The sequence below is a fragment of the Dasypus novemcinctus genome, chromosome 20 (genome assembly GCF_030445035.2).
Source record: "Dasypus novemcinctus isolate mDasNov1 chromosome 20, mDasNov1.1.hap2, whole genome shotgun sequence".
NCBI lineage: Eukaryota > Metazoa > Chordata > Mammalia > Cingulata > Dasypodidae > Dasypus > Dasypus novemcinctus.
In genome coordinates, this window is record NC_080692.1 from 54,648,455 (window position 1) to 54,662,958 (window position 14,504).

General features: G+C 44.4%; 1 pseudogene; it reads right to left on the reverse strand.

Moving 5' to 3' along the window:
• Nucleotides 1-2,241: 2,241 nt before the first annotated feature.
• LOC101447223 (malate dehydrogenase, cytoplasmic-like) lies at nt 2,242-14,137 on the reverse strand (annotated as a pseudogene).
• Between the last annotated feature and the right edge of the window lie 367 nt (nt 14,138-14,504).

Below are 14,504 nucleotides of genomic sequence, written 5' to 3' on the forward strand. Positions count from 1 at the left end.
GGCCCTGGGGAGGGAGAGACCATTTCCAGATAGCTCACAGCTGACCTTGGGAAGACAGCCAAGGCTGACATAAAAAGCCCAGAAAGAAACGAGCCCTATGCCAGGAAAGAGGAAGTCCAGAGGCAGGCTGAACCCTTGCAGAGAGCAGCGAAATCTTGCTTCAATGCATGGAAGCACGTGTTGAGACTGGTGAGAGCAGCCTTGAGTTGTAATTCTTAGGGCCTTGGGACTGTAAGATTTTACCCCAAATAAGCACCCTTTATAAAGGCTAACAGATTTCTGGTACTTCACATCAAAACCCATTTGGCAGACTAATAAAGGAACCGAAGTCCTTTGTTACAGGGACCAGTTCAGGGCCACCTCTCCTCCAGGAGGCAGTGCAGCCTCAGGTCCAGTTCCCTCCATGCCCTCCTGGGGTGGGGGTGTGTAGGGTTTTCACCCTTACGTATATTTTGTAAAGCTAATCGCATTGCCCTGCCTTCTGCTGTAACCTTCTGCTCAGGGAGACCTGCTGCTCAGCAATGTTCTTCACGTCCTGTCCTTCTTGAAGAGGTTGTCAGCTATTTGTTGCCTGGAAAGTTGTTTTTACGAGTTCAAGTTGTTGCTCACACTCAAAAAGTAGGACTTTTGTTGTTATTGACAACTCTCTGAGGTCCAGGTAGGTCTGCTCGAGCTCCTGCCATTCTTTGTTGTCTAATAGCACAAGGGCCATCATGCAGAGGGCTCCCCAGATGACACGCCACCAGGGCAGTAGGTGGAGGTCAGTCTCCAGATGAAGGTCTTCAGCCCTGGCCGTCAGGGGAACAGTGTGGGCTCGGACACTAGGGGCTGGGATGGGGCAGGCAGGAGGGGTCCAGGGGGCATCCAGTGTGGGTCCTTGGCTGGTGGTAGATAAACGGGGGCTCGAACAGAGGGTTGGGATGGGGAGTCCACAGGCTGGAGGGGGTCCAGGGGGGGTCGAGTGCAGTTCCATAGTTGCTGTTGGATTGGCAAGGGCTCAAACATTGAGGGGCGGGATGGGGGGTCTGCAGGCAGGAGGGTTTCCAGGGGGCTTTGAGAGTCGTTCCCTGGTTGTTGGTCTATCAGCGGGGGCTCGAAGGCTGAAGGCTGGGATGGGGAGTCGGCAGGCAGGGGGGCGTCCAGGGGACATTGGGAGTCATTCCCGGGTTGGTGTAACAGCCGCGGCTCCAACACTGAGGGTTGGGATGGGGGGTCCACAGGCAGGAGCGGGTCCAGAGGGCGTCGAGTGCGGGTCCGCAGATTTCTGGTCCCACAAAGGGGAGCGAAGGAGGATGCAAACAAGGGGGACCCCGCTGTCTGGGTAGGGGTTCCGGAAGCGGTCGAGGGGGCGAAGGGGCACCCCTCACCCGCCTGGAGCAGCAGCAGCAGCAGCAGCCACAGAGGCGCCATCGCTACTCGTGGAGCGTCGGCTTGGCCTCGCCCCAGCAACCGGCCTTTTATCCATGCCCTCGTCCAATCAGAAGGCGGAGGCTCTCAGCTTAGCTCTTGTGACGTCACCACCTCTCCCGTGATGTCATCTTCCATCCCCAATACCTACGTCCTTCCGTCCTTGCAGCCCCCGCCTCCCTCTCAGGCTGTCCCAGAGGCGGCCAATGGGTCTGGGCCAGTGACCAGCACTTGTCACTACCTGAAACGCCTGCAGGTGTGTGTGTGTGTGTGTGTGTGTGTGTTTGTGCGCGCGCGCGCCTCTGGTCACGTGGTGCCGTCCCTCCTGGAGCCCCGCCACAACCTGAAGCTGTGCTGGGCGCACTGCGAATGGGTCTGGGGTCCCATGGGGACTGTAAGCACCCCTCAGCGCCAGTGAGGTGACCCCCCCTTTGAATGTGCAGCTTGGGGCCCTGACCCCTCGCGGGGGAGGGGAGACCCTAGGGCAGGGGTGGGTGCTGGGGAGGCTCCAGCGTCAGGAAGGGCCTGGGCCAGGGCGTGGGGCTGGAGGGCTGGGAAGCCGGCACAGCCCTGCCGTCCCCACCTGCCCGTCTGGCTCAGCCGCCCCTTTGCCGCCGCAGCCTTTAGCCCCTGTCCCTGCGGCACGAGGCCCTGTCCTCAGGGTCCCGCCTCCACACCACGGCGCCAGTCTGCTCTGCTCCTGGACTTTGGGGTCCCCCACCTCCTGCCACCCGTTTCAGACTTGTTGGAATTTCCCCGACAGCCATGTCTTCCTTCTGAGTACATTGTAGCACCAGAATATACAAACTGTTCTGGTTTCTTGAGGCAATGGTTTCAGAGAAAGTGGGCCCGACTCAGGGAGTGAATCTTAACTGGAGGAAACCGACCAGGTCTCCTTTCAGCACTGTTGGGGGTGGCAGTCGGTGGTAGGATGTGGACAGCGTCTGAAAAAGTTTTGCTCTTTAACTGAAGGAAGGCAGAAGGCAGGAATGAGTCATCATCTTTGATTTTGACCTGGGGGTGAACATGTGATGTTAGGAGCTATGGCAGTCAAAATGAGACCATGAGGAAAGAGGTCAAGACCCTCTGAGAAGCTGATGCTAATGCCTGTCCTTCCTGACAGGACAGATTAACCAGCCTTGGGGTCTCTGTGTTGTCACTGTTGTGAAAGCAAGCCAGAGCAAACCAGACCTGGCCTGGGTGGGGGTCCCGAGGATGGAAGGGCCTGAGTCACTCGTACTCACAGGCGACGCTCCCTGCAGGCAGGAATGCATCTCCAGCCAGACCCTCCCCGTGGGCTAAGCCCGGAGCGCCGGTGGCTGGACAGCAGTTCCTTGTCTCGATGCGCTCCCTCCACCTTCCCACAGTGGGAATGCACCAGGTCGGCTGGCCCCACTGAGTGGGACAGCGTCTCCCTGGTTCCCTGGTGTGGCCACCTGACTAGTTTTGAGTAGAGGGTCTACACAGGATTTCTGCAGATCTGAAAGGGAGGCAGCAGCCCTTCACTGCCATTCCTGCTTCCTGCTGCAGGTCTGGAGAGTTGGTGTGATGGCTGGAGCTCCCCAGGCCGCTGAGACCATGAGGTGACTCATGGAGGGTGGAGTTGGGGGTCTCACGTTGGAGGGAGCACCAGGTTCTCTTACACGATGGTTTCTCTCCACGGCTGTTGGTGTTTTGGTTTCTTTGCTCCATGCAGACACTTGCTGCTTCGCTAATCCTGGCTTCTTCCCTACGTGACAGCTCCCAAGCAAGAGGTCCAAAGCAGGCCTGGAGCCCTGAGTTCACTACCAGTGCCTCCTGGTTCCCAGGGAAGAGGTCTGCCCTGCGGGTTTTTTTTTTCCTGCTTTATTTTATTTTAAATGTTACATTAAAAAATATGAGGTCCCCATATACCCCCCATCCCACCCATGCCACAAACTCCCACATCAACAAACTCTTCCATCATTGTGGCACATCCGCGGCACCCAGTGAATACTTTCTGAAGAACCGCTGCAGCACACGGACAGTGGTCCACATTGTAGTCCACACTCTCCCCCAGTCCACCCAGTGGGCCACGACAGGACACACAATGTCCAGCATCCATCCCTGCAGCACCACCCAGGACAACTCCAAATCCTGAAAATGCCCCCACACCATATCTCTTCTTCCCTCTCCCGACCATCAGCAGTCACTGTGATCACCCTCTGCACATCACTACTACAATTTTTTCCCTTATTAATCACAATAGTTCCCCAGCAGAACACCAGTAAGTTCACTCTAATCCATATTCTATTCCTCCATCTTGTGGACCTGGGATGGCTATGTCCAGTCCCCCTCTCCATCAAGAGGGGGTTTAGTTTCCACGTGGATGATGGATGCAATTCTCCTGCTTGCAGCTGTAGGCACTCTTGGCTCCCTGGTGTGGTGGTTGACTCTCTTCACCTCCTTGTCAGCTGACCAGGGTAAGTTCAAGAAACCAGAGGGTAGGAGCTACAAGTCTGCTGAGGCCCAGACATGGCCATCACATGGATAGTTCAGAGATTCAGGTCTCCTGAGTATACACCAACCCAAATGCCAACCACAGGTCCAGTAAAAGTAACAGAAGAGGCTTGTGTAGATAGGTTATATCTGAGTCCGACTCCATCACACTCAGGTATACAAACTCCAAAGTAGGGCCAACTGACATGGCCCTGAACTCCAGAGCCATCTGCCTTGACCATAGAACCTGTGGGTCACTGCAGCCCTCAGGAGAACCAGCACCTGGGTTTCCATCTACCTTGGCTGTCTCTGGTACTCTGCTGAGGCATGAATAAGCATCACCCCCTGATGACCTCCAGACTCTTTTGGAGACTCTTAGCTGTATAAACTCACTTGTCCTTTCCATTTTCCCCTTTTTATCCAAAGTCAAAAAGCAGTTTTTAACACCTGATATTATATGTAGGCTGAGGTATTCTACCTGTCTGAGTTGACCTCTTTGTTCATGGTCTTTTTGTAGTTACATCATCAGCTGGTGCTTGGTAGTAATCCCTTGGTGCCAGGGAGGCCCATCCCCAGGAGTCATGTCCCATGCTGGGGGGAAGGCAATGCATCTACATGCTGAATTTGGCTTAGAGAGTGGCCACTTTTGAGCAACATGGAGGCTCTCAGGAGGTAACTCTTAGGCACCCCACAGCTATAGGTCAGGTTCATATTTCAGGCACACATGCTCATAATCGGACCCATCAGTATCAAGGGCTCATCTTTGGACCATCCATTTTTATTGGTCTTTGCCATTGCACTAGGGGGGATTGTTGTTGTTCCATTGGGGAATGTGATAGAGCTCCCCTGGTCAGGAACTCAGCACTCTCTCATCTGTCGTTTCCAACTGAAATCACTATGAAAATATCCAAACTTTCTATGTACCCTGTATACATTCCCTGGAGAACTCCCTCCCAACCTTGTGCCCCCACTAATGACACCCCACACAAGTGCTCCTCCCTTGCCATAGTTGAACCTCTCTGTAGTCCAAAACTTTTTCAAAAAGGAAGCCCAATATATTGCCAGGTTCCATTAATAGAAAAATGGAATATAGTGATGGGTTTAAAGGTTAGATATAGAATACATAGAAATTTAGAAAAATTAAATAAAGGAAAAATAAATTGGGGTATCAAAGAAATGAAAAAATGAAAAAGCTTTGTTTTTGACATTTTGCCTTTCATCTTTCATCACTGCTACAGGTGTTGCCCTGTATGTACAGTGGCAAGGCAATTTCTTCCATTTCTTCCTCAGTGTCTACCTCCTTTCTTTCTTTTTTCTTTTTTCCTGATTATTACGTTTCTCTTGACATAAGTTTTGGGTCACAGTAATTCACATATATAATATATGGTACTCCCACATATCCAACATCAAACCCTTTGTCCCTTCCCCAACAGGGATCTTTTTACATGTTCGTATTATATTTGCTGCAGCTAATGTGCAGATATTGAAACAATAGCTTTCAAACATGGTTCCATTTGGGTTTACATCATGGTTTATATTTTAGACTATACAATTTTCTAAATTTTTAGTTACCTTATGTTTCACATTATGGTTTACATTTTAGCCTATAAACATTTATACATTTTTAGTGTAATTTAACATGACCTATATCCATCATGGCATGATCTTGTGGAACATTTCCATTGCCCCACAGTTAACCCTGACTTCATGTATTCAACACCTCTTTCCCCCTTTCCTCAGGGCCCACCATGACAATCAGTCTTCATTACTTGAGGAACCATATTCAGAGATACTGGCAAAATTGTTGAGGGCTTGACATACTTGACTGCCCTAACCCATTGGGAGCCACCAATTCTCTCAAGAGATACAATTCCCTCTGTTTGAGAACATCAATCCTCCCCAGGATGTGCGTATACCTTCACTCTCATTATATGGGTCTCCACCCAATGATATAATCCACTATGAGCACTCACACACTCCCCAGAAGCTTGCCCTGTGTCAGATGCCCCACCCCGTAAGCATCCCAAACAGGACACCTTCCATATTACATTCTCTAAAGAGTTTTCTCTGCACCACAATTTCAACCACATACCTGACAATCCCCCATGGTCAAATGTGCCCCTTATCCTCTCCCCAATTTCTTGGGCAATCTGATCCATCCTCCCATCCCTAGCACCCCTAAAGCCCACGCAGTCCCAGACAAAGTTATCCTGATGCCCCCATTTTATTCCTTCCCTGTACAAATACCTACCTCCAGCTTATCATAGATTTCACCCAAGTAGCTGTCAGCTCACAACTTTTCTCTACCCTCCAACTACCTTGAAGCTTATCATCCAGTCTCTAGCTCTCTGAGACAGCTTGGTTTACTTATTTCATATCATTGAGGTCATGTGGTATTTGTCCTTCAACGCTTGGGTTGCTTCACTCAACATAAGGTTCTCAAGATTCATCCATGTTATCACATGTGTTTGTAGTGTATTCGTTCTTAAAGCTGAGTAGTATTCCATTGTATGTATATACCACATTTTATTTATCCATTCATCTGTTGATGGGTATTTGGGTTGATTCCAACTTTTGGCAATAGTGAATAGTGCTGCTATGAACATTGGTGTGCATATATCCGTTTGTGTCCTTATTTTCAGTTCCTCTGGGTATATACCCAGCAGTGGAATTGCTGGGTCATATGGCAAAACTATAGCTAGTTTTTTGAGAAACCGCCAAATTGTCCTCCAGAATGGCTGGATCCTTCTGCATTCCCACCAGCAGTGGATGAGTGTTCCCATTTCTCCACATCCTCTCCAACAATTGTAGTCTTCTGATTTTTTGATAGCTGCCAGTCTTATGGGAGTAAGATGATATCTCATAGTTGTTTTGATTTGCATTCCCTAACAGCTAGGGATTTTGAGCATTTTTTCATGTGATTTTTTGGCCGTTTGTATATCATCTTTGGAGAAGTGTCTGTTCAAATCTTTTCCCCATTTATTAAGTGAGCTGTTTGTCTTTTTATTTTCAAAGTATAGGCGTTCTTTATATATGCAAGATATAAGTCTTCTTTCAGATATATGTTTACCAAATATTTTCTCCCATTGCATAGGCTCTCTTTTCACTTTCCTGACAAACTCCTTTGAGGTGCAGAAGGCTTTAATTTTGAGGAAGTCCCATTTATCTATTTGTTCTTTTGCTGCTCGTGCTTTTGGTCTGAAGTTCATGAAGCCATTTCCTATTACAAGATCCTGTAGATGCTTCCCTACTTTGCTTTCCAAGGTCTTTATGGTCTTGGGTCTTATATTTAGGTCTTTGATCCATATTGAGTTGATTTTTGTATAAGGTGTGAGATGGTAATCCTCTTTCATTCTTTTACACATGGATATCCAGCTCTCCAGGCTCCATTTGTTGAAGAGGCCATTCTCTCCCTGTTGAGAGGGTTTGGTGGCTTTATCGAATATTATATGGCTATATATATGAGGATCTATATCAGAACTCTCAATTCGGTTCCATTGGTCTGTGTGTCTATCCTTGTGCCAATACCATGCTGTTTTCACTACTGTAGCTTTGTAGTATGTTTTGAAGTGAGGTAGTGTGATTCCTCCAATTTCATTTTTCTTTTTCAATATGTCTTTGGCTATTCAGGGCCTCTTTACTTTCCAAATAAATTTCATAGTTAGTTTCTCTAGTTCTTTAAAGAATGATGTGTTGATTTGTTTTGGGATTGCATTGAATGTGTAGATCAGTTTTGGTAGGATAGACATGTTAATAATATTTAGTCTTCCTATCCATGAACAGGGAATATTCTTCCATTTATTTAGGTCTTCTTTTATTTCCTTGAACAGTGTTGTGTAGTTTTCTGTGTATGTCTTTTACCTCTTTAAATTTATTCCTAGGTATTTGATTGTTTAATTTACTATTGTGAATGGTATTTGATTCCTGATTTCCTCAGATTGCTCATTATTGGTGTACAGAAATGCTACTGATTTTTGTGCATTTATCTTGTAACCTGCAACTTTACTGAACTCATTTATAAGTTCTAGAAACTTTGTTGTAGACTGCTCAGGGTTTTCTATGTATAGGATCATATCACCTGCAAATAGTGAAATTTTGACTTCTTCCTTTCCAATTTGGATGCCTTTTATGTCTGGTTCTTGCCTCAGTGCTTGAGCAAGTACTTCTAAGACTATGTTAAATAGGAGGGGTGATAGTGGGCATCCTTGTCTTGTTCCTGATCTTAGAGGGAAACATTTTGGGATTTCACCACTGTAAATGATGTTAGCTGTGGGTTTTTCATATATACTCCTTATCATGTTCAGAAAGTTTTCTTCTATTCCAATCTTTTCAGTGTTTTTATCAAGAAAGTGTGCTGTATTTTGTCAAATGCTTTTTCTGCATCTATAGTTATGATCATGTGATTTTTTTCCCTTCAATCTGTTTATTTGGTGTATTACATTCATTGATTTTCTTATGTTGAACTATCCTTGCATACCAGGAATGAACCCCACTTGGTCATGGTGTATAATTTGTTTGATGTGTTGTTGAATACTGTTAGCAAATATTTTGTTGAGGATTTTCATGTCAAGGTTCATTAGAGAGATTGGCCTGTAATTTTCCTTTCTTGTGATGTCTCTGGTTTGGTACTAGAGTAATGTTGGCATCATAGAATGAGTTAGGCAATGTTCCTTCTGTTTCAATTTTTTGGAAGAGTTTAAGCAAGATTGATGTTAGTTCTTTCTGGAATGTTTTGTAGAATTCATCTGTGAAGCCATCTGGCCCAGGGCTCTTTTTAGTTGGGAGGTTTTTAATGACTGATTCTATCTCTTTACTTGTGATTGCTTTGTTGAGATCATCGACTTCGTCTTTTGTCAATGTAGGCTGTTTATGTGTTTCTAGGAATTTGTCCATTTCCTCGAAATTGTTGTTTTTGTTGGAATATAGTTTTTCAAAGTATCCTCTTATGATAGTCTTTATTTCTGTGGGATCAGTGGTGATATCGCCTTTCTCATTTCTTATTTTGTGTATTTGCATCTTCTCTCTTTTTTTCTTTGTTAATCTAGCTAAGGGTTTGTCAAATTTTTTTTTTTTTTTCCCAAAGAATCAGTTCTTGGCCCTGTATTTTCAAGTGTTTTCTCTTTTTCTGTTTCATTTAGTTCTGCTCTGATCTTTGTTATTTCTTTCTTTCTTCTTCCTTTGGGGTTAGTTTGTTTGTTTTTTAACTAATTCCTTCAAGTGTGCATTTAGTTCTTCAACTTTAGCTCTTTCTTCTTTTTTGATGTATGAATTTATGGCTATAAATTTCTCTCTCAATACTGCTCTTGCTGCATACCATAAGTTTGGATATGTTGTTCTATCATTTTCATTAGTTTCAAGGTAGTTATTAATTTCTTTTGAGATTTCCTCCTTGAACCACTGTTTGCTTTTTTTTTTTTAGATTTATTTTTTATTTATTTCTCTCCCCTTCCACCCCCTCCCCCCCAGTGGTCTGTTCTCTGTGTCTATTTGCTGTGTGTCTTGTTTTTTTTTTTTGGCCCACTTCGTTGTTGTCAGCGGCACGGGAATCTGCATTTCTTTTTGTTGCATCATCTTGTTGTGTCAGCTCTCCATGTGTGTGGCAACATTCTTGGTCAGGCTGCAATTTCTTTTGTGCTGGGCAGCTCTCCTTACGGGGCACATTCCTTGTGCATGGAGCTCCCCTATGCGGGGACACCCCTGCATGGCAGGGTACTCCTTGTATGCATCAGCACTGTGCATGGGCCAGCTCCACAGGAGGCCTGGGGTTTGAACCATGGACCTCTCATATGATAGATGGACGCCCTATCTACTGGGCCAAGTCTACTTCCCAACCCACTGTTTTTCTAAGAGTGTGTTGTTTAACTTCCAAATCTTGGTGCCAAATCTTGGTCTCTGGCCCTTGCAGATTTCCAGCTTCATTCCACTGTGGTCAGAGAAATTATTTTGTTTGAATTCTATCCTTCTGAATTCATTGAGACTTTTTCTGTGGCCTAGCATGTGGTCTATCTTGGAGAATGATCCATGTGCACTTGAAAGAATGTATATCCTGCTGTATTTGGGTATGATGTTCTGTATATGTCTATTAGGTCCAGATCCTCTAATATATTGTTCAAAGTTTTTGTTTCTTTATTGATTCTCTTTTGAGATGTTCTGTCCAAAGTTGATAGTGGTGTATTAAAGTTCCCCACTATAAATGCAGAGGCATCTATTCCTTCACTTAGTTTTTCCAGTGTTTGCCTAATGTATTTGGAGGCACCCTTGTTAGGAGCATAAATGTTTATGATTGTTCTTTCTTCTTGAAACATTTTCCCTTTCACTAATATGTAGTGTCCTTCTTTGTCTCTCACAATTGTTTTGCATTTAAAGTCTATTTTGTCTGATATTAATAGAGTTACTCTTGTCCTTTTTTGGTTATTGTTTGCTTGTAAGATTGTTTACCATCCATTCACTTTCAACCTCCTTGAATCTCTGGATCTCAGATGTATTTCTTACAGACAACATATAGATGGGTCATATTTCCTTATCCAATCTTCCAGTCTGAATCTTTTGACAGGTGAGTTTAATCCATTAACATTCAGTGTTATTACTTTCAAGGAATTACTTATATTAGCCATATTTTCTTTGGATTTGTGTTTGTCATATTCTGTTTGATTTTCTTTTTCTGTTTTTGTCTTTTTAGTTGCTCTTACACTCTCCACCAGCTCTGTCTCTCTTGTTTTTTTTCTTTCTTCCTGCAGCAGTCCCTTTAGTATTTTTTGAAAGGCAGGATTCTTGTTGGCATACTCTCTTAGTTTCAGTTTATCTGTGAATATTTTGAACTCTCCATCATTTTTGATAGAGTATTCTTGGTTGGAAATTTTTTTCTTTTAGTACCTTGACTATGTCATAACACGGTCTTCTTGTCTCCATGGTTTCAGATGAGAAATCAGCACTTAATCTTATGGAGTCTCCTTTGTATGTGATGGTTCCCTTTCTTCTTGCTGCTTTTAGTATTTTCTCTTTGTCTTGAGCATTGGATAGCTTGACAAGTATATGTCTTGGGGTAGGCCTGTTGGGATTTATGCTGTTTGGGGTGCATTGTGCTTTCTAGACATGTACATCCATCTCCCTCAGTAGGTTTGGGAAGTTTTCAGCCATTATTTCCTTCAACACCCCTTCAGTCTCCTTTCCCTTCTCTTCTCCTTCTGGGATGCCTATAATATGTATGTTTGTGCATTCTGCATTGTCAGTCATGTAGGACCAAGTTCACAGATGTCTTTGTGTATCTGTGTCAGGCCAGACTTTCTGTTATGTACACTTTGTCAGTCATGTAAGACCAAGTTCACAGACCCTTGGTATTCCATGTACATTCTGGGATTAAACCATTGAATTTGTTTTTTTCTTTAGCATCTGGAAATTTTATTGGGGTTGATTTGGACAAAATGTGAATCAATTCTTCCTGTCCAAAAACATAGATTCTTTCTCTAGTTATTCAGGTCTCTTTCACCTTTTCTTTTCATTTGAATATGTATTTTATTTAGATTGCAGCACTAACACCATGATGATAAATGGTCACAAGTTTTTTTTTCTTTGTATACATCCTTTATTCTTAATATGTTTTTATATGTTCTTGAGGAATTGACCCTTATTTTTTATTTTATTTATTTTTATTGTATTTTTTGAAGATACATAGATCACAAAAAATATAAGAGGTTCCCATATACCCCACCCCCCATCCCCCACTCCTCCCACATCAACAACCTCTTTCATCATTGTGGCACATCCATTGCATTTGGTGAATATATCTTAGAGCACTGCTGCACTGCATGGATTATAGTTTACATTGTAGTTTACTCTCCCCCAGTACTTTCAGGGGATTATGTCAGGATATATAACGTCCAACATCTGTCCCTGCAATATCATTTAGGACAACTCCAAGTCCTGAAAATGTCCCCACATCACTTCTCTTCTTCCCTCTCCCTGCCCTCAGAAACTCCCATGGCCACTGTCTCCACATCAATGCTACAGTTTTTTCCATTACTAGTCACAATAGTCCTATAGTAGAATACCAGTAAGTCCACTCTAGTCCATATTTTATTCCTCTATCCTCTGGTATCTTTGATGGTGATGTCCACTCCACCTCTGTATCGAGAGGGGGCTTCTCCTGGTTGGTGGATGCACTTCTCCTGCTTGCAGTTGTAGGCACTCTTGGTTCCCTGGTATGGTGGTTGACCATCTTCACCTCCCTGTTAGCTGACTTGGGTAGGTCCAACGAACCAGAGAGTAGGAGTTGCAAACTCTGCTGAGGCTCAAGGCCCAGTTGGCACATAGATCAGAGATTCAGTCTCCATTTGTATCAAAAAACACACAGCTTTCAAATGTGCTGTTTTTTACAAATAATTTAAGTATAGCATTATTTGTTACTAGAGTCAAAAATGACATTTAGATCTTTCTGTTTTTGGGTATTTAGTAACATTAAAATGATTGTCGATTCTACTAAAGACTTATTCTAGCAATGGAGGAACTTTTATCATTCATGTGGAGGCATTGCCACCAGAGATTCTGAGAGGAGGGTGAGGGAAAAACAGGTGTAATATTGGGGCATTTTGGGACATTGGAATTTCTGAATGACATTGCAATGATGGATACAGGCCATTATATATTTTGTCATAACTTACAAAATTGTGTGGGACAGAGTGTAAACTGTAAACTATAATCCATGCTTAATGGCAGTGATCCAATATGTGTTCATCAATTTTAACAAATGTACCACACTAATGAAGGATGTTGCTAATGTGGGAAAGTGTGGGAGGGCTAGGGAGTGGGACATATGGGAATTTTCTACCTTTTTTATGTAACATTTATGTAATCTAAAGTATTTAAAAAAATAAAGTATTAAAACAATAAATAAAATTATTAGCTGGGCAGAGCTAAGAAATTCAAAAGCAATTTCTTTTTCTTCTTCCAGTTCCTCTGCAGTAAGATCCATCTTCTCACATGAAAAATCATTAATAGGGAGAATCAGCAAATTCCCAGGTCTTATTCTTGCTCACGATTGTGAACACCTGGAGCAGATAATCAGGAATGCCATAGGAGTTGCCACCAGAGATAAAACCCATGGACCCGGGAAACGGACTTTGGCCCAGTGGTTAGGGCATCCGCCTACCACATGGGAGGCCCGCGGTTCAAGCCCCGGGCCTCCTTGACCCGTGTGGTGCTGGCCCATGCGCAGTGCTGATGCGCGCAAGGAGTGCCGTGCCACACAGGGGTGTCCCCTGCGTAGGGGAGCCCCACGTGCAAGGAGTGCACCCATAAGGAGAGCCGCCCAGCGCGAAGGAGGGAGCAGCCTGCCGAGGAATGGCGCAGCCCACACTTCCCGTGCCGCTGACGACAACAGAAGCGGACAAAGAAACAAGACGCAGCAAAAAGACACAGAAAACAGACAACTGGGGGAGGGGAGGGGAATTAAATAAATAAATAAATAAATCTTTAAAACAAACAAACAAACAAAAAACCCATGGACCCAAATGCCCCCTCTGGGGTTCCAAGCCAGGTATCTCTAAGGTGCTCACAGATGACTTTCGCAGCAGACATTGCATGGAGAGTTCCGGAGCCTTGGTGATGGCAGTGCCATGCTGCCGCACCGTCGTGAGGAAGCCTCCCTGAGCCAGCTGCCATCTTTCAGAGCTTCATAAACACCAACTTCCTTTCCTTGTAATTTGGCCTCTGGATACTGAGTTGGGTTTCTCCAACATTCTTTATGTTATCAGCAGTTATACCAGGTTTAAGAGCAGTTTGAGATTTAGCTCAGTTTTGATCCAAAGGGTCTAGTAACTGAAGTTTTCTTTGGGAATGGATGAAGCCAACTTTGATGTAGCCAGGCAGTTAGTATTGGCTGTGTTTCCCATGAAAATAACCCTGACTGACTTCTTGGCATATTTTTCCAAGGCTGCACCTTGGACTTTGAAGATTTTCACATTTGCTTTCAGGAAATCTTTCCTCTCCATGCCATGCCTTCTTGGCATGGAGTCCATGAGAATGGCACATCCAAGTCTTTGAAGGCAACCTCTTCTTCATCTGCTTTGATGGCATCTTCCAGTAGAGGAAGTGCACAGTCTTGCAATTCCATAAGGACCCTGTCCAGGATCCCCACCATGGTGAGGGGGATATCCAACAGCATGAGAACCAAAGGCTGGTCTTTATGAAAGACAGAGCCATTTCCAATACTACACAGCAGTGAATATGCAATTTGACCAACTGCTGTAGACACAAGGACTCTGATCTGCTCAGACATGGTTGAGCACCTTCAGAATCAACCTCATGTGGTCAGGTCACCTCTATCATGGAACTGACTCCTCTTTAACATCCTTGAATAGAGACTTTACTTGTGCACCTCAGCAATGAAGTGCATCCTTTGTTAATTGCTATGCTATTTATAAAATGTGTTGCCAAGCTGGGCGGTACCAGGTCCTAACCCATTTTATTTGCTCATTGTAGAATCCACATAGTGAGTCATAACCTGGATCTTAAGAAAAGGAAATAGAAGACAGTGGAAGGGAACAGAATAGAACATTTCAAAGTGCTTAGGTGCAATTGTAGTGATTTTCTAAACACTTTGTTCCCCTTGGTATTTCTTTCCATGGTTGGCCAGAAGAGTTTGG